General features: G+C 30.5%; 1 long non-coding RNA gene and 2 other non-coding genes across 3 annotated transcripts; 1 reads left to right on the top strand and 2 right to left on the bottom strand.

Moving 5' to 3' along the window:
• Window positions 1-231: 231 nt before the first annotated feature.
• Window positions 232-12,193, bottom strand: LOC132944196 (uncharacterized). Its single transcript, XR_009664427.1, has 4 exons — window positions 12,032-12,193; window positions 11,858-11,954; window positions 7,130-7,330; window positions 232-409 (listed from the first exon to the last, which is right to left on the bottom strand). It is a non-coding gene; the product is annotated as an uncharacterized LOC132944196 (long non-coding RNA).
• Window positions 12,194-14,704: 2,511 nt separating this feature from the next.
• On the top strand, window positions 14,705-14,777 carry Trnar-acg (transfer RNA arginine (anticodon ACG)). The gene has a single exon. It is a non-coding gene; the product is annotated as a tRNA-Arg (tRNA).
• A 1,294-nt stretch (window positions 14,778-16,071) lies between these two features.
• Trnar-acg (transfer RNA arginine (anticodon ACG)) lies at window positions 16,072-16,144 on the bottom strand. Its single transcript has one exon. It is a non-coding gene; the product is annotated as a tRNA-Arg (tRNA).
• Window positions 16,145-21,367: the final 5,223 nt, after the last annotated feature.

Genomic DNA, 21,367 nt, shown 5'->3' with positions numbered 1-21,367 from the left:
TTAATATTAATGTTAGTTTCAAATTTCAATATGCAAGCGCGCGAGTTTGTGACACGAATGATAAATATATATTTTTATTGTATTTTTTTCCTCAATAAAAATAGTTTCTCATTATTACTACAATACTACAACTGCATTATGTGCCATATGAAAATAAATTATTATATCTCTTACATTCGAGACGAAGATGTATATTATTTCGTCGTCGGCTCGATTTCTGACTCTTTTGGTGAAATTCCAAGTACGTCGGAATGACTACGAATTCTGCGCCCTCTGCCAACCCTCCTCCACCAATCGTGCACACAAACCCCCAACGGCATACTTGTATAATAATAAAACATTATTATTATAAGTTATAACAATATTATAATGCGGGTTGAGTTCGCGCAGTGGTCGCGGGCGTGTTTTTCTACAACAGAATAATAGTCGCGATAAATTGTATTATATTAATATTATCTATATGCACACAAGTACAAAACGTTAAAATAATATAATAATAATAATAATAATATTATACGGAATAATCGTATCCAGCAGAAGCCGTGCACTGTGAACACTGCAGTGTGCAGCCTCGTTGTGGCTCATAATAATAATAATAATAATATATAATGTTTCGTACATGGTAGACGTTTAATTAAGTTCAATCAGATCAGGCATCGTGTGTTAATTAAGGACAATATTTGAAATCGTCAATCAGACTGCGGCGGTCGTTTACGCACGACCGAGTCTGCGGTGGGGCATGCACGTGGGTCCTGGAGGCTGGAGGGCTATAAAGTATATATATATATACACACTATATTATATACTTTACACAATATATACTAATACATATATATAACGCACGCCGACAAGTCCACAAATCCAATGGCGACTTGTGTACACACGCGACCCAAGACGAACGTTATTATTCTTATACGAGCTCGGCCGCACATTACGACGCTTGTTTACATAGTATAATACGTATAAACTTTTTTCTTTTCCACAACGTGTATCGCGCGCCGAAATAATATTTAGACATACATAGTTGTATTTTTCCACATTTTGGGCTCGTGTTTTAGAGATTTGAATTTTTTACATCGGTATGTCTAGGATGATTTTTCGTACCCATCTAACTGTAAATGTATCCGATCAACATATATATAACGAGGTTTTGCAGCACATACTGAACGCATAACGTCCACTACCTCGATTTTACGTTTAAATTATGTATTTGTTCAAATTCAGATTTTTATAATTTGTTATCAAATAGTTACCTGTAGGTACGCAGTAAACGAGTATAATATATTTAAATGCTCAGATTTATTATGGTGCTTAAAGACCCGGCCCAGGGAGGTTCGAAAAATCTAGCTGACCAAATATTTTTATCCCAATTGTTTTAGCTATTAATTACATTTTTAAACTATTATTTTTAATTTTCTGACGTCTTTAATGATTTAGGTCATTTTCAATTTTATTTCATTTAAAACTACATTTTTTAGAGATTTTATGATCGCACGCATATTTATTTTGATGTAAACTCATAACTATGTTTTTAATGTTGTATTAAAATATGCATAGATTATTTCATATTATTTTTTGTGCACAAAGTGACATCTTAACATTTTTATCTAGAAAAATAATTTTGATATTAATTTCTAATATATCGACATTTCTAAAAATAATCATATAGGTACCTTACTAATAGAATTCTATGTACAAAATGCACACCTATCGGTTGCACTGCAAGTATTTGAATGTCGTAAAAATATTACTATGGAAAATATTATGGTCTTTAAAAGTGCACTTAAAAATTTCAAAAATCAGAACTCGATTGAATGCGTGATTTAAGCAAGAACATTGAGCAAGCATGTTTGAGGATTCGCCTTGCGAATTATACTTATCGCGATGACGAAAAGACGCCCGTGATTGATGAGTTATTCGATTCCTAGATCTAGATTATATTGTATATTTTTTACTCCCACATTGTATTATGATAAAAACGTAAATCCACGTGATTTGTATGGAGGTTTTTTTTTAATACTGCAGGTGATTAGGTTCAAACGGATCGAGACGTTCAGGAGCCGCGACAAGCCGTCAAGTCGACGTGATATCGATGACATTATTATTCGATCATTTTCTCCTTTTCATCATTGCAAAATAATACCTTACTAATACCCCGCGCGTTTATAATCGAAGAATATAAAAAACCACAAACCCGCCGATATGGTTAAATGGGCGTAAAAAAATGTGTTTGTACAATGGTAAAATATGTCTGCGGGAGTGTTCAATCATTCGGCTTCGTTTGAGTCAAAGAGGCCGCCGCGCGTCGGACCCGTCACACGTTTTGTTCGGTAGAAGAAAAGGGTAAATCCTTAGCCTCGTTCCCGAAACGCATTAGTCGCACATACCTATTATCGGTTTTGTATACACATTTTAACGTTCGTTTGTTTCCGAAAAGTTTCTCAAATATTTGTTTAAAATTTCATAATCATCGGATATACCAGTATACGGTAGGCACGAGCCACGTCGTTTTGGAGATTATGAGATTGTGTAGTCTGGATGGGGGGGGGGGGGGGAGTTTAAGTAATAAAACCTGCGTATACCACCTGTTGTGTTTTTTACGACCGCAATGCTAAAGGTGTTTTTATTCCTCTGTTTGAACAATTGAGATTTAGATTTTTACGTTGTAGGTAGCTTTGCAGTTGGTATTATATCATGTTGATTTTATTTTAGAGTGCATATAAGGAAAACCATAATATAGAAATAATAGACACACATTTATTGTGTGTTTACTGTTTCGTTTGAAAACAATTTAAAATACCATCGATATATTTAAAAAAAAACTTCTAACATTTTTACTCAATAAAACATGACAGGGATAAGATCTACGTACCTATTTTTTATCATCTAAATATTTTAATCAAAAACCGGTAGCTATACCTACATAGTCAGATAGTCTGTTGTGAAGAAACTCTGAACGAAAGTTATGGTTATTAGAAGGACATTGCTCTGAACAGTTTACCGTTTACCTGATATTAATCCAATTCTGTACGTAATGAAAATATATAAACGAATATCTAACAATTAACTTTTACGTGTTTACCTCAAACTTTTATCTTCGTTTCTATGATGATTCAAATCGTACTTTATATAAATCGTATTTGATAAACAAAAAGTTTATGTATCGTTTTGAACTGTGTTTATTACAATTCAAACGAAACGTGTTCCTCAAAGTAATTATTTCTAATATTAGTTTTAATATTTTATTTAGTTAATTTTCAATGATTTCATATTATACATTACGGCACTTTTTATCTTTGAGTGAAAATATCGCACAGCTATACAATGGATCTTATAAGATAAATAATAAACCAGCTCTAAATAGTGCCAGAACGAAAAGTAGTCGGTATAGTTGTGAAGATTATTTAAATTTATTTATTTTCTATAGTTCCGTCGTTTTATGATTCACTTTTATCTTGGACACTACTACACTACTGCATTGTAGGCTATAGTATAAACTATGCGTATAACGAGATTTATTTTGGTCAATCTACGCTGTATATTATCTCAATGTTTTGAAAAATACATCAATATAAATTGTAATAAAAAAAACCTAACCTATTTTTTACCAGTTGAATAATTGAGTGACTATAAAATATCAAAAAATTTTATTGTATTACACATATTATTATATAATATTAAATATTTCATTGGATAATTTACATATTAATATAATTTAATTAGGACTTATGTGAATTGCTTAATTAGTTCGTACATTGTGTTTGTCTATACAGGTTGTGATACCTCGTGCATGCAGGCTTAAAAGACGTTATAATTATTAGAGTTGAGTAGGTAACTATTATTCAAGACCTAACTCGTTTAAATGTTATTATCGGGTTTTGAATTAATCCTGAAATTATAGTACGTTTTGCCATTTGAAATGTTTAAAGCAGAAGAATAGTACTATAGAAAAGACATAACACGTATTATTTTGACTATAAGTAAGTATAATAAGAATCATATTCATATATTTAAATCATTCCTATTAAAACTTTAGACTTTTCTACTATAGATCTCTTGCAATGGCTACTTATAATTGTAACATTTAAAAACTAATGTCGTTATTAACATCTAATAGATTTATCGTTTATTAGTATTGTATTAATTGTATTGCTTTATTTATCCTACTCTTAATATTGTACTGAACTCAAACATATATACCCCTCAAAACAAGCTTTTTGCTTAAAGGGGAGTTGCAAACATATATCATGTATATTTTTTTATTCATATTGTAAACATTTGTATTGTTTTGCTAAATTAATTATTATTATTTTATTATACAGGTATACATTGCGTTTAAAGAATAGCGGAAATATTATTTTTATCGGTCTTAAAAGACACAATATGTATAATTAAAACTGTTTTATATTATTCCATCTTGTCTTGTTTATAAATATTTAGTACCACTGTTAGGTTAGGTATCTACAGGGAACGCGTTTATTTTATATTAGGTGTAATAATTTATAAATATTTATATATACGATTTATGGTATGTGTATTTTTTTACAATCGTACTTACTTAACTAATGCGTCTTATGTACTTCACTGTTGTCTGGCAATCTATATGTCTTAGGCGTGCTACCTCTTCTGTTACTAAAATGTTTACAATTTTATACGATAAATTTTATATATATTTAGTCAACGCTAATGTATACATTGGCGGTAGCACTTTGTCGATCGAATGGCCGTAAATCTAAGATTTATTTTAGTGGAAAAACTGTTCCGAAATCTGAAACAATAATTATTAGTAGGGCTCGGATGTTGTTGCATTTGCAGTTAAAGGGTCTCCTACTATATCGCATATTATCTACATCTAATATAGGTATATTATAATATTTTTATTTCAAATTTCAAAACGTAACCCGTGTACAATAATCCCGCACATTTTTCGAATCGGATTCAGAGCTTCAAAGATAATTTTTTATACGACTGTTCGTATTATTAGACGTAATTATGTCTTACAAAGAAAGTTTGAAGAAATCAGATCAGACAGTCGACGTTTTGGTTAGGAAATTATTTTTAACGTGTCAGTTTTTTTTTGTCCACACAAATTTGTACCAACGGTTTATTCCTTTCCGGATCCATCCGTGTAGTTGGCAAGTTGCCTTAGTAAATCGTAGTCTCCTCCTGCGGACCAACTATATATGTCTGCTGCACTAGGCGTTAGATGGGTTTTAACTTTTAATTGATTACCTACGTCGAACGACGCATAAAACACCTTGAATTCCATCTTCTAATGACTGTAATCAAGCAACAATTTTCCCTTCAAAAATCTAATAATTGCCTTTACACTGAAATAATTTCAATGTTGTGAGAATAACACCAATAAAGTTAGGACTTGGGAGATCATTCTAATGAAATATGTCTGTTGGTAAAAATAGTAGGTAGCTAAATCTAAGTATATTAAATAGTAATGTCCTTAGCATTTGATTTAAAACAGAAAACTTGATTTATGAAGTTAAATTGATTAGTGAGTGGTAGATTAAATTAGGTAACATTTAATTAATACACATTTTATAAGTAGGTAATATTATATTACTTATATAAATTATGCTATAAATATATGTGATATAAGAAGATTTTTTTTCACTGTATATTTTTTTGATCTTAAACGAAACGAGAAAGTGTTGGCTTTACAATCGATTATCAACATTTTATTTGATGTTAGGCCTTTCAAAGTTTTATGTTTGAATTTCGGCCAAATTTGTTATTTTAAAATACTATTATAAATCCGAAATGCTATAAATCCTATTCACGGTTTGCACAATGATTCACTTAGAATTGTTTTTTTTAATATTACGTACCTATATACTTTCAAATGTATTACAGTCTAACGCTAATGACTTATATATATTATATAAGCTGTAAAGTTTTAGTTGTTGTTTATAGATTATAATATATTGAAAATAGTCGTATAAGATAGTAGATACTATATTGTGTATGAGTACAGTATTTTATAATAACGTTTATGAGAATATAATTTCTTTAGCTTATTGGGTATTGAGGTTGTGTAGTTTCAATGATTTATACGATTTTAAACTATATTAATATTTAGTTTATATATGTTAAATAAAAAGCTTTTAACTTAAATATTTTGGTTTATTTTAATGTTAATCTGATGAATACAAGGCCATTATGCTGCTAGTTTGTTTACGCCTCTACATTATTTTGCTTTCGGACAAATACTAAAAGCATATCAAACCATTGTCGGCAGATGCTAAAAATAAGCCTTGATGTATTATATATACATATATTACATCTGTAAATGTCGGTAAACTATTTCATACTCTAAATGCTTCTCAAATATTAATTTTTATAAGCTAAACAGTATTAAAAAAATATGATGACTTATTTATAAAACTCCATACTATCGACAGTCTTACCCACACAGCATTATTGTTGAATGATAATACTTTGAAAATATTTTTTGTCAAATATATATTTAAAACGCTTTGTTATCATCTCAATAAACATTATAGCTTAAGTAGTTATGTGAAATATATTTATAATATTTTGTTATCATCTTAAAGAATATATATTTTATTAATTATACATATTATATATATATTTAATTACAAATCAAACAGAAAGACTTCATCCACTGTATGTCATAAACTGCAGTAACTCCAAATAAGTCAATTGAATCTTTATATTCTCTCTTGCAAAATTGTGCATTATAAGTATTTATGACTTAGTGATGTATGTATTATTGTTATGAAAATGTTATGCGATTTGGTGGATTTAAATAATTTTATACTTGGAATGAGAACGCAATAATCATATCATAATATTATATAGATAATTGTTCAATAATCATTCGAAATTATGCATAGGTAAATTAAACTAGGTACTTTAACATTTCTTTATTTGAAAACTCGGTACTCATGTATAAAAATTTTTGAAAAATGTGAATACCTATATATACGAGTACCTCATATTATAGTTGAGTTTATTGAAAAAATAAGTGGATTTCAACCTGTACCTGATGAAATTAAATCTTTTTCGTATATAGGTTGTACATAATATTATATACATATAATTTATAACATAATATGTTAATATCACAATGTGTATTAAGCGTAATAATTACCTTGAGACACTGTTCACACGGTCCCTTTACATTTTTCAACCACCGAGAGAAATGACAAATAGCTATGACTGTATTTTTTTTTCCTTTTATGTGCGGAATTCCGCGTGACGCGAATACAAGCGGACCAACAGACCCGTCACCACTCACCGGGTCAAACGCGCCATCAATCCATCCAGATGTTCCGAGGATTACATCCTGTTCCTGTTCAACATTATCATTTATAGTTTGTTTGGACCACTGGGATAATGTGTAGGTATTATATAAATCATCACGTGGGATTGCAACAGTTCTTAAAACAGAGCGTACTCTATTAATTAAAAATGTACTTATTTTACTCGAATGTCTAAGATACTAAGATACTAATATAATATATTTTGAGGTTAAGATCAATATATTATGTACCGTACCGATTATAATATTTATTATTTTAATCTTACATTCAACTATATATTCAACAACCATAATATTACTGTGATACAAACCTATTTTAAGTAAATATTTGTATAATTTTTGAAAACACGCATTCATGTATTTACATGTATTACGTGAGAAAATAATTTACACTGTTTACACATCAATTTGTTATTATAGTATTATGTGATTATTTTATGTGTAGGTATGACGTGGAGATTATTTGTTTGTAGGAGGTTAATTATAATATAAGGTAATATTTATACGTTAGCACTTAAGACGCATGCTTAGCCATAGAATTTTACACTAATTACTTATTCTAAATATAACCTCAATTGCTATACATTTATCACCAATTACTTAACTGTTTCGTTAAATTTGGTTGAAATTTATGAGAGGCGTACACACTGACCACAATTTAGTATTTACAAACATCTCGGGGGCTAAGCTAACAATTTTCTCAAAATGAAAAACAATTATTTAGTCGTCTGTTAAAACATGTTAGGTTTCATTCATCATCAATACTACTCGCGAGTTCGAAAGTAAATTCAATGATAACTTTTTCTCCAACACGTTCATTATTATCACGTCCTTATGGATCAATATTTCTGACTAATGCAGTCTACAGCTATTAAATGAAAATAAAACCGCTGTCTTCCACTACGCACATAAATAATATATAACACGTCTATACTGAACAAGTATATGTATAGCAGCAGCTAGGTAGTAGAGAATGCTGGAGAAGAAGACCATAATATAATATTATATAAGACCCGCCGTAAAAAGGCCATCGTCGTCACCCGAAAACGACGTATCCTCTCGTCCGACATAAATTGTGGGCCTAAACTGCATAATACCTATTAGGTATAATAGGACACGGTTGCGTGGAGTCGATAACACTACATAAATTCACCACGACGAACTTGTATACAAGTTTCTATATTATATAAGTACGTGGTTGATGAGCTGCTTAAAAAGCGGCGGTGGATGCGGCCTATACGTGAGACCGAATTAGTCGTCTCCTTGGGGATTTGTATCCGACGGACACGATTTGGCACTTAAACCGTTTGACCGTTTACAAACGAGGAACATCACGAGCTGGCCGAACGACGAAGGGAGACGCTAACAGCACGACGACGGGCTTACCCGCGCGATATAATGACGACGGCCTGTCAGACGTTGAATATTATGTATATTTAGATGCTATAAAGTACAATATCGGAGGGAAAACGGGGTTTAAGGACACTACGGAAACTTTGCCGCTAGATATAATACGCTGGATCATCAACAATCGTCCCGGACGTCCGTGTCATTCGTCGTCCGCTGCCGTCATACAAGTGCGTTCATATTATATATATATATAAATATATATAGGCAGACACGCGAGTTATACACATACCCACTATATCTATACATATTATGTTTTACCTACGGTGTACACCGTGTTCGCGGCGTGACGACGGCGCTAGGGAAAAAAGTTTCCGGCTTCCGAAAAGCTATTTCGCTCCGCTCGTTTATTATTAACTCGGTCGTTTTCGGTTACAAATGAATAATATGCGCTGCTCTCGCGGTATATTATTTACACGACGTTGCACACACGATATACCTATATATATATATAAGTGCGTGTATAATATAATAGTACAGAACATTATAACATCCGAACAGGAAACCGGCGAGCGACGATGACGACGGTGACGATCTTACGGTTCACAGACAGACGAGCGGATGATGGCCGTGAAGAAAATATATAATATAATCATTCGGGCCGATGCTAAAAACAACACGCACGCACTAGTTGTTGTAATAATATATATAACACATAATATTGTACAAACGAGTGTGAGTGTACATTATATATACGTAACGACTGCAGTTACATATACGTGCGCGAAAGGGGTCTATCTTGCAGGAGGCGCGCGCCCGACACCCTTTTCTAATATACACTCTGTAAACGGCTGTTGCGGCGTTTTTAGCGCACGTGTTTCGCGCGGTAGGTAACCGATAAAAATGTATAATAATAATATATTAAACGTGTGCCAGTGGCGAGGGGGGTTGTGACTTTGGTGGGGTGGAGAAGTCCCGCGGTGTTGTGGCGATCGTTTTTTTTTTTTTGAAGGGTGGAAAATTGGGCTGGCATGCAGATTTCACGTTTTTATCTGAGAAAAAACCACGAGACGTAACTATCGGCTATTGGTTTTTTTTTTTTTAAACCATACAAAATAAATTAAAAATTTCGCAGAATTTGTTAGGTACCCAAATGTTTTTCGAATAAAACCTCACGACATTAATGCATATGATGTGATTATAAATAATATTATTCATATTACAAAGAGAGGTAGATTATTTTTTGTAGCATAGGTAATAATTGAGTACCTTTATAGGTACATTATTAACTGTAGTCCTTCCATCTTCGGGATATTGATAAATGATTATATTCAAATATAAAATGATATTAATATATTATATATTAGGCACTCGCATAGACATCGTGAGGTATAATCAATAATCATATTCGTTTGCGTGTGACCTACGTGCTACATATTATATATTATTATGTACGCCTATTATATATTTATATTTTCTTTAAGAGCAATGACCATAATATTTATAACCGTGTTGAGTGTTAACATAATTGTTAACAGTTGGTAAAGATTTATATCAGTCAACTGTAATTCAATTGCGGCAGGTTCACAAATCATAATAATTATTGTTATAATGAGTGAACCAGATTGTTCGTTCAGTCGTTCTATTATTGGAGAAGTGTATATTATACAATATATATTTATATATGATAATATTATTACGTTGTCATTATGTGTATAGCTTTCACGTTTCTTCAATATTTCGGTTCGAATTATTTATTTATGAAAAAATATTTATCATTTAGATCACATTTTATTATGTACACCGTCCAGTGAAGTTTTTATAATTCGTGTAAAGCAGTACATTTTATTTGGATTGACCAAACAAATATCAATTATAGGTACCTATGATATAAGCGTTCGAATAAACAACGATTTTGACAAGAATAATTTTAAAAGCCTATAGCTGCTATTAGGTAGGTACTTGCATAATATTATGTTATTTAAAAAATAAATGAAACGATTAGATTTTCGTATAGAGCACATCACGAACAACTGCAGTAATAATTAGATGATTTTCGGAGCGATGGAGATAAAATGGTATTTTGAGTGGCACTGTCTGTATAATAATGTGTATAAAATAATAATAAAAACGTCATAACATCATTAGAATATTATTTTTATATGCTGTGGGACGGAATAATCGCCGCCGAATGCATTTTCATCCAGGATATTAATTATTATAATGGCACCAGGACCGTCTTCAATGGGTATGATGCGTTCTAATGAATGTGACGGTTATTATTATTTTTTATTTCGGCTACCGTACAATGACCGCCGCGGACAGCACTTTTCACGAAACAACAAGACAGTAAAAACTGGTATTTTCGACATACCGCAGTGGCTGATTCCACCCACTCTTGGTGGGCGTACAATATTATATATTTTTATATAACAGTCGTATTAAAATAAAAACACCGTTTGGCCGAAAATTTAATTCTCTCGATGTGAGAAGATAATAATATGTCTTCAACCGCAGTAATAATCGATACCGCGTGTGCGGGCATATTTCATAATAATAATATTTTATACGATACACCGCGTTATAATAATCGTTAAGTTAACATAATTTTCCACCAATATTACTCATATGAACCATAAATATGTCACATTAGTTCATCTTAAATTTAGTGTAGGTAAAATTTATTAGGGAGTAGAGTAAAAATTAGAAAACGAAAATTCGGTGGGACAAAATTCAATTTTAGGTATAATATATTACAATATGACTAAAATATATTACCTATTCAAAACTAGTACTAGACATAATAAGATAAATGTTAATTTGATTGAAAGTTTCAGTTTTTTTTTTTTGGAAAATGATTATATTTACGTAATAAGTATAATAATATAATAACTTAATATTTGATGTAGATGTTGAATTTTCTTTAGTACTTCATATCTTATAATATTTGATGTGATACAAATGAATTATTATATAAAATGTAATAGCAATAAGTTCTAAAAAAAAAATTTCACGGATAATAGACATTTTAAATAAACTTTCATTATAGGTACGAGGTACTTATTACTTATTATTAAGTACACTTTTGAATTTTTAAATAATAATGTTTCGTTCTTTCTATAGGATGAAATTATATTTCAAGATTTGTATTCTATATAATATTCAACTATACTTATACTTCGTACATATTTTATCAAAATACCTACTTACATTGTTTTGATTTTAGTTAGACGGCAAATTCAATATTTTATTTTTGGGATTGATGCACGAATAAAATTCACCTCACATTTTAAAAACTTGACTGCAGCTATGAAATTTGAAAAAACATAAAATATTATTTGTTATTATAACGTTCACAGTTTAGCATTTTCCACGTATACATACTTATTTGGTGGCTGTAGGTAAATATTATTATTATTATTACATTCAAATGTTCAACTTTAGCTGATATTATTCCCATGTCGTTTTTCGTTTTCATCGAATTTCTATGCGGGTAAACATCGATCGTATAACGTGTTTTTACTAGCACAAAATTCAAGGTTTTAGTGTTTTACCGACACGAATAAATCAACAAATACAGTCTAAATACAATACAATCTAATAAAATTCATTTCACTCTATCGATGTAACTTTATTAGCTGATTGTGTAGTAAATAGGTATACTATTGTTTTTTTTTTTCAGGTTAATTTTTATTATTCCGTTTAATTATGTGGTTCCGGTGATGACATAAGTGACCCTATACGCGCTGTTTTGTAACAAAAGAAAAACAAAGAAATTTATGTGGCAAAATATAACTGCATAAAATTAAGTATAAAACGCGAACCTAAACTATACAATATAGATTTGCGTCATACCTAATATTATTATTACCTTCTATTAATATAACCTTGCAACACATATATAATGACTATAATAATTGATAGGTCTTTGAAATATTTTCATTAGGGGCCTATAAAAATCAATATGCTGCTCAGAACTTTGTATGGCGTAGCTTTTTCTAAAATATTATTCGTGTTTGTTGTTAATGAACTTAGAACAGATAAATCATTGTTTACGTCAACCAATAGTGTTGTATCGATTATTTTTTTTCGAATATTTACAATTACTACGTATATTATTAATCGGGTTAACCAACAATAGCAGCGACATTAACAATCATTAGACGTGACGAGACGTATAACAATTAGTCTAGATCAGGGACGGTCAATCTTTTTTAAAAGGGAGCCAAAAAGTAAGAATTAAAACGTATATAAGGAAAAAAAATGAATACTTGCACTTTATATTTTTCACATTTTTTTTACAAACTAAAATTAATTTGTTCGCGGGCCGCATTGAGTGCAGTCGTGGTCAAAATTTGACCGTTGGGCCGTAGTTTGCCCACGAATGGCCACCACTAAGCGCTGGTGAGCACTCAGAACAGGTGAATGGATGTCGTCGGACTACGAATATTGAATCACAACAAAACCAGAAACAGTAAGTCCAGAAGCAGTGAACTCTCCGAATATATACTATATATTTAAGACAACGATTCGATACGTTCAGGTAAGATATTTTTAGAAAAAAAAAAGGTTAGTATTCAATATTTGTGAATAGATCTCAATAGTGGCGTATCACGTAAATATAATTAGGAGTAAAACCAGATTTCTCCTCTTTGCGGTTAAAAACAAACTCGTAAAAAACTATTAACAATAAAAATCGTTTACTTTTGTTGTAAAAATTTTATGTACTTAACGATTTTGTATAACGCAACCGCAGTTAAAAGTTATAACTATATTGTCTATATTAAACTTCAGTGTCTACTCAAAGAAGGTTCTTAAATTTTGACAGTTGTTCGTATATACATCTATTATAATATATTATCGGTATAATATGCTACTTGTCTATAATGCACCTATGTAATATTATAATGACGTGTGTGCCGGATACTTATTTCGTCACCCCGCGGATGTTTCCAATAATATATTATAATATACGAACAACGCAAAGTTTAAAACGTTTATTTTTACAGTTGTTTATTTAACTATAAACTCTTCCGCACTGTCGATTTATATATTTTCGTTTTGGCCATTTTTGAAATGTAGGTTGATGAAATGGGCCACGGGATTTATCTATAGAATATAATAAATGGGTATAATACATATACGATAAACACTATATTATTATAGTTATATAGGTACCACTCTAACGCAGATATTAACCATTCGATTTTTGTCGTGCCAAATGTTGTTTTATGAAAACGAACAGTAACAACGGATACGATGGTAATATGCAAATAAAAATATCAATAAATAATATGTTTTTATTGTGTGTAGGTACATATCGTGTTGAATAAAAATAAGCGATGCCTACTTAAACACCATTAAAAATCAGTTTTGGCTTCGACCGTGCCAATAATATTGTACCCATAGGTGTTGTCCAGGATGCAAGCGCCATTATTTATGTGTGGATATATTAACATTATCGTTATGGGCACTTAAATCTACTGTTTTTTATCATACGATTTAAAAATTTTTTTATATGGAAATTAGTAAAATAGATTTCAATAGGTATAATAACGTTTAAGTGGTTACTGCATAAAACATAAATGGTTTGACTAGGTAGTCCGTAGCCTGTAGACATAGTAAATTTTTTCACTGCTTCTATTCAAAATAAGGCCATTATATTTTTCATGTCTTCAGCTACTAAATACTAAATAGGTATGTAATAAACTAATAATTAATAATAATATATTGGGATTAGATACTTAATTGTACACCTACATAATATGTTTTGATATTATACATTTATAATTTTCACCGTAAAACATACATATTATTATATACGTTTTATATATAACATTACTTGTACCTAAATTCATTTGAAAAAACTTAAATGGGTATACATGTTAGGTAAGGTATACATGTTAAATAAAAATTTTAAATCGTCCAATATTTCTATAAATTACATGAATAATTTTAATGATAAACTTAAGCCAATCAATAATAATAATGTTGTGTTTTTAATAGAAATTCAACAAGTCGTTCTAATATATCAAGATCGATACAACGGGGATAACTGGCCCTGTGGCGCAACGGATAACGCGTCTGACTACGGATCAGAAGATTCCAGGTTCGAATCCTGGCAGGGTCGACGAATGTATGTTTTTTATGTTTTAATTTTGAAAGGTTGCCCGACACCCTGTTTTTTTTTTTTTTTTTGGCAAGCCACATGCTCACAACCGTTGTGGTGGGGGAACCAATTCTGTCGCGTCTCAATAGTTCTCTGAAAACTAGTTTTGTGATTCAAATATGACTATCGACTGGTCTGTAATATATAAGAACATATTGTTCTACCTAACCACGAGGACTGAAGATCTCCGAGATCGAGTTGAAAAAAAATACGAATTTCCCATAATGATTTAATTATGAAATGTTGTTAAAATAATAAACATATGCATTTATGCGTGTTTTGGTGAGATCCACTAAGCGTTGTACCAACAGCTTATAATCAGAATATATTAAACCTAATGGTTAAATGGTGTTATTGTCAAAATCATATTGTAAACCATTATCATATTCAATTGATGTGCGACAGTATGAAAATTACTAAACGTTTTACTGTCTTCTGACAAGTTGCTATTTTTGATTTGACACTATTCCCACAAAAACCGTTTATTTTAACCGAGATAATGCAATACAATAATCTACGAGTTTTCTTTGGGGGAAAGGATCTGAGTATCTGTTTTCCTTACGCAGTATAAGACCAACCGTTTACCATGCGTCAATCGCCATTTTATAGTCATATAATAATGCATAATATAAGTTACATTATATCTTATAACCTAGCTGGTTACTTAACAAAAAAATATTAATATTATGTTATTTTTATAGTTAGGTAGGTCGTAGACTCGTTCTTCGTAAGTATACACATTATTTATTTTCATATTTTTATGTCGGATATTATAGTGGGTAGGTACTTTTTTTTTCTTCCAGTTGAATCGCTTATGAACACCGTTCGCATTACTTCCCCACGGGTATTATAGTTGGTAGGTACGTAGCGTACTCAGTACAATTTTATATTATCATATTATTATATTATTCTCTTATGTCATACCATTTGAATTTTCAATTAAACTGTGTTATGTAGTTAGGTTATGATTTTATAATATTATATTGTTTGTACACATTACTTCACATTTAAATATGTATAATGCCATAATGGTATTTAAATAAAATCGGTTTAACTTTTTTCTTGGAATTTCAAATATAATATTATTATAATAGTATACTTCCATCGATTTGATCGAGTATAGTGAGTACGATCTATATAAAAATAATCATCATAAAATCGAGTAAACAAGTAATCAAACTTATTTACTTATCAAATAAATTTCAATTTATTCTTCTAAAAACATTGTTTGAAATAAAAACATAAAAAATTCTGCCGACCTTGCCAGGATTCGAACCTGGAATCTTCTGATCCGTAGTCAGACGCGTTATCCGTTGCGCCACAAGGCCGTATGACGAAACCCTGGCGATTTAGATTATATTACATTTTATATTATTATTATTAAGTGAATGAACATTAATAATATGTTTAAGTATTATAATTTTTATTCAACCCTTGAAGACTGAAGAACCATGATCGATATTGTGGTGTACGATATTTCATATTTCATATTCATTTTTTTAATAATAATATGTTGACTCTTTATAAAAATGTTCTAACAATAATATTATCAATTTAATAGGTATTTATGTTTTTATAATTTATTATATATTTTTTATTTGTTGATATTCTAAACACAGCATAATTTATCCAGCTAAAATTATTTTTAGAACGTACCTATATGTATAAACTGTTATAATATTACTTACTAAAACAATATTTTTTAAAAACTTAGGTATTTAACAATTTATTACTTTAAGCAGGGCTTGAAACCGATTGAAATAATTTCGGTTTCGGTTTCAATTTTGTAAACCGGTTTTTAATTTTTTCGATTTCGGTTTCAATTTTTCAATACCGGTATTAGGAAATTTCGGTTTTGGTTTTGATTTTGTATACTGATTTTGAAATTTTACGATTTTGGTTTCAACTTAGCAATACCGGTATTAAGAAATTTCGGTTTCGGTTTCCAATTATCTTTTGTGAATAATGAAACGGTTATCAACATTTTAATAGTGATCTCAATTTTATTATGAGTATTAATTATGCTTATTAATGGAATTTACGTATTTAAAAACACGTCAATTAAAAAAAATTATAATTTCCAATTTTTTCAGATTTTGGTTTTGAATTTAATACTGTTTTCCAAATTTTTACCGTTTCGGTTTTGACTTTAATACCGGTATCCATTTTTTTTTCGGTTTCGGTTTTGGTTTTATAACGGTTTATACAGGTTTCTGAAATCGGTTTCAAGCCCTGACTTTAGGTAGTGTAGTGTGAGTTTAGAGTTATACATGACTTAGGGCTAAATGTTAGGTAGGTTACTAGGTTGTAGGTACCTAGGTAGGTAACCTATACGGCTATACCTACTGTTAAAACTATTATAACCTTAAAAAGTAAACATAGGTACCTACTATTTCGATTCATCAATACCATAGAATATAGGTGTATAATCTATCTGTAAGTAGTAACCAATAGGCAGTGTTTGAATTGTGGGGAGTCGGTGCAGAGGTATAGAAAATATATTATAATATTCTGTTTAGAAAATATTTATGCGTACCTTTTTTAATTATATCTTAATCAATATGACATTTAAAAATTCAACACATATTTTATTTACACTTTAACATCCCACTTTTAATTTTTCCCAATTCAAGCACTGCCCTATATATTATGTTCTCTGTTATAGGTTAGATTTTTTTTTAATTATTCAAGAAGATAGTACCTATATCAGTATATATATGATTAGGTGTACCTACTTATGCTTATTAGTTATATTTACTTATTACTTATTACTTATCATAAAACCTATATAAAGTATGCCGGTGACATAGCCACTAGCCAGCCACCCCGGGGACAAAATAGCCATGCCTCCTAATTAATACTTAATAGGCACTGTCTAATAGCCAATAATCTGCCATACACTCATACCTATAATGGTGGAAATATTTTTAAAAAAAATATGTAGGTAAACAAAGTTTTGAGCATTTTGTGTTACAAAAATAGTGTGAGTGTTATAAAAAAACAATATGGAATTTGTTTGGACATTTGTACTCTTTTTAGCTCTTTGTACAATTGGCAGATATATATATATATGAGCAAAGCGTGAGTTCGGTGAAATGCAATTGAATCTTGGACATTTAATATAATAACGTTATATATATATATATATAATTAATGTTACGCGGCATTAAACGACATCCGTCGTGGAGTATAATATTAGATTATATAAACGTGAAAAACATATTTTCGAAACGTTACACTTTTCAATTTTTGAAACACTGCTCAAGTACACTGCGAACACAACACTGTAAACTGCAGCAGCCCAGTACAACGGTCATAAAACTATTGGGATATATTTTTTTTTCCTATATTATATAAGTCGAATTTCGTAAGACTCAAAAGGCCAATAACGACGTTTTGGGTCACATAATATCATTATATTATAGTAATAGCATACACATATAGAGACGACGATGAGCTGCTGCAGCGTGTGCGCTACATGTGCAGGTCATCAAATGTCCGCGGGACCAGAGTCCCCAAGCATAATAATATATATATATATATGTGTGTGTGTGTGTGTGTGGCATCATTAGAACTACGTTCTGGTCCCACAGAAACCCATAAAACCATATATATATGTACTATATATATGCTCAAATAATACGACAACGATTCCTACCGTCGGGTATTATTATTATTATTATTATTATTGTTCCAGTCGCGACCATTTGGAGTACACGTGGATGGATGGCCGATGAAGAATATATTCGTCGACTCTCGACAGCTCATCTCTCTGTATTAAACTTACACATGTAATCGTAATTAAAGACATATTTTTTTCTCGTTTTTACATCCCCCGAGCACCTTTACGTTCAGATGGGAATCTACCGGTCTGTATATATAACACACACACACACACACATATAAATATATATATATATATGTAGGTATACCTAGCTATATCTTATATAGTGCACCTTTACACGCATCATATGTGCCCCAAATCCGTCTCCCCTTTTCCGCGGTATAATATGTGTACCAACACACATCGCATGTATGGTATATAATATTATCTTGTTTACCGTGCGTCGGGATTGTGTGTCATCCGGCCGTGTATACGAACAGAAGCTCATCATCGCGGGGGCACGTGCTAATTTGGCTTAAGGTCTCAACAGAGTTTCCGGACATCTTGATTCCGGCGGAATTATATAATATCTATGTGATGTCAAACAGTTGTCGTCGTCTTCGTCGTCGCGTTGAAAAAACCGTTTCTCTGACATTTTATCTCAAACACGTGTCAGAAACGCAACACGTACCTATCTAACGTACACGTTACCGTGATGCGCATCGGTACGTTGCAGAAAAATGACGCACACGTATATAGTAATTAACGCGGCAGAAAATGACTGAAATAAAAAAACACGCTAAATAGTGTAGGTATATATGGTATACGGTCGCTATATTTCCAACCTTAGAACAGTATACGGCATAAAATACCATGGAATAGTGTTTCCAGAAAAAAACCTCCGTGACATCGACCGTTGTATACAGGACAGTATAACGAATAACCAATATATAATATTATGATTACTATACACTTGATGCAGGTCAGCCAAAATCATAAATGTGTAAACAAACCTACAAGTTAGCTGCAGTTATATTATTCTGTATAGGTATGGTTAAAGGTAATACAGGTACATTAAATTTAAATTACCATAATTTATACAATAAATATGTGTAAGATATAGCTTAATTTAATTTACATTTTATTATGCCGATATTTTAAAATTAATTTGAATTAATAATGGTCGTAAGTAATAAATTTAAATATAAATCACCTTATTAGTGAAATCATAACATAAAAATAAATAATTTATAGTTGCATATTAACGGAATTAGTGGTTGCGTTGATAATTTAAAATATCATAAAAAATATACGCTCTAAGTTCCAATGTCCAATAAAAAACAGAAAAAAAGCTATTAAAGTAAAATAAATCATTAGGTGGTTACTCAATATAGATACTTTTTTTTTTAATTTTCTACGTTATAATGACACTTTTGAGTACATAAAACTTTAACATATGTTTTATTTATAATAAACAAATGAACGTAAAACCAGTTATTTACGAGTTTGTGTTTATTATACCAAGTCGCGGTTGATAACAACTGCGTTCTAGGCGACTTTGAGTAATTGTATGGTTTATACCACCATGGCATCATGACACCATGTACATAATAATATTATAGTTAGTTCATCGTGGTACTGTATAACCTATATGTCATTATTTTCTTTTGTTTTTGTAATTTTAACACCGAATTTCACATTTGCCGATTTATTTTCTTCTGCTGTTAAACGTCTGGAACTATAATAATTCAAATATAATACCAGAAAAACTACTCGGACTAAAGTTTTATTTAAACCTATTTTGTTTCATGCAGATGATAAAACATTATAATTTGGGTCTTGAATGAAAAATTTATTAGTTATACAATATAGATGAGTAAAACGTTACAAGTGTCTTTTTATGCATTTCCCAACTCTTCCCTATTTATGGCTATATCATTATCATACACGACAATATATTATTATTATCATAGGTATGTCTCATATTGTATTTGTTCTTTGTAGGTAGATATATATATATATATATATATTGGAAGAGTATATAAAAACAAATTATAAAACGTCTACTTATATAATTTCAAATTTGATGGAGTTGAATAAAAACTGACGTTTTACAACAAATCAATTATAATTCAAACTAGATTATATATTATTATACTATTAAATTGAACAAATAATGGGGCCTACATTTTATAGACTCTGGTAATTAATGCATATACTACCGGCACTATTACATGAGTAATGATTTGTCCTATAAATATTTGACACATTTTTAATTTATTTGGTAGATTAAAAGTATACTCCGCGGATATTAATGCGTTGTACTTTCTCGGTTAATTAAAATATATTTATATCTTTGAGTTGAAATATATTTAATTATTATACATATTACTATACAGTTATATATATATATATATATTATTATGTTTTTGCGTGAACTTAAAAATAATATCAGATCCACTGGTGTTAGCGAGTACAGCAGTCTCGTTCTATTTATACGGACCGTTGACCGAGTGCGCCGTTAATACTCCCAAATAACGTCTCGTGATTCCGTCATTATAAATTATAATATCGCGATAAAACATGAGAATTCCATATTTTGTGCCATTCAATTTGGGACTAAACGTTCTAATTTATAAAGTATACTAAAACTGCTTTATTTTGTGTATAATTTAATCTGTTGTTTTTCTTTTCGTGTATAATCCGAATATAGGTTCTTAATAACTTTAATGCAAACTCATTATAGTTATTACTTATATTTATTATAATATTATTTGTTTTTTATAGTATAACTAACTGACCTCGTGTATACTACGTTGCCCGTTAAAAATACCAACTCTATATCATTCAAAATGTGTGTTAAATTCGTTATTTAATACCAGGCGTATATTGGTATACAGTGATGTTCAAAATTTCCCGCGACAAATTCCCGTGGATTTACCCCTGC

Source organism: Metopolophium dirhodum, chromosome 5 (genome assembly GCF_019925205.1).
Source record: "Metopolophium dirhodum isolate CAU chromosome 5, ASM1992520v1, whole genome shotgun sequence".
NCBI lineage: Eukaryota > Metazoa > Arthropoda > Insecta > Hemiptera > Aphididae > Metopolophium > Metopolophium dirhodum.
Note: the sequence above shows the minus strand (reverse complement) of the source record. Positions and strands in the feature narration are given on the sequence as shown.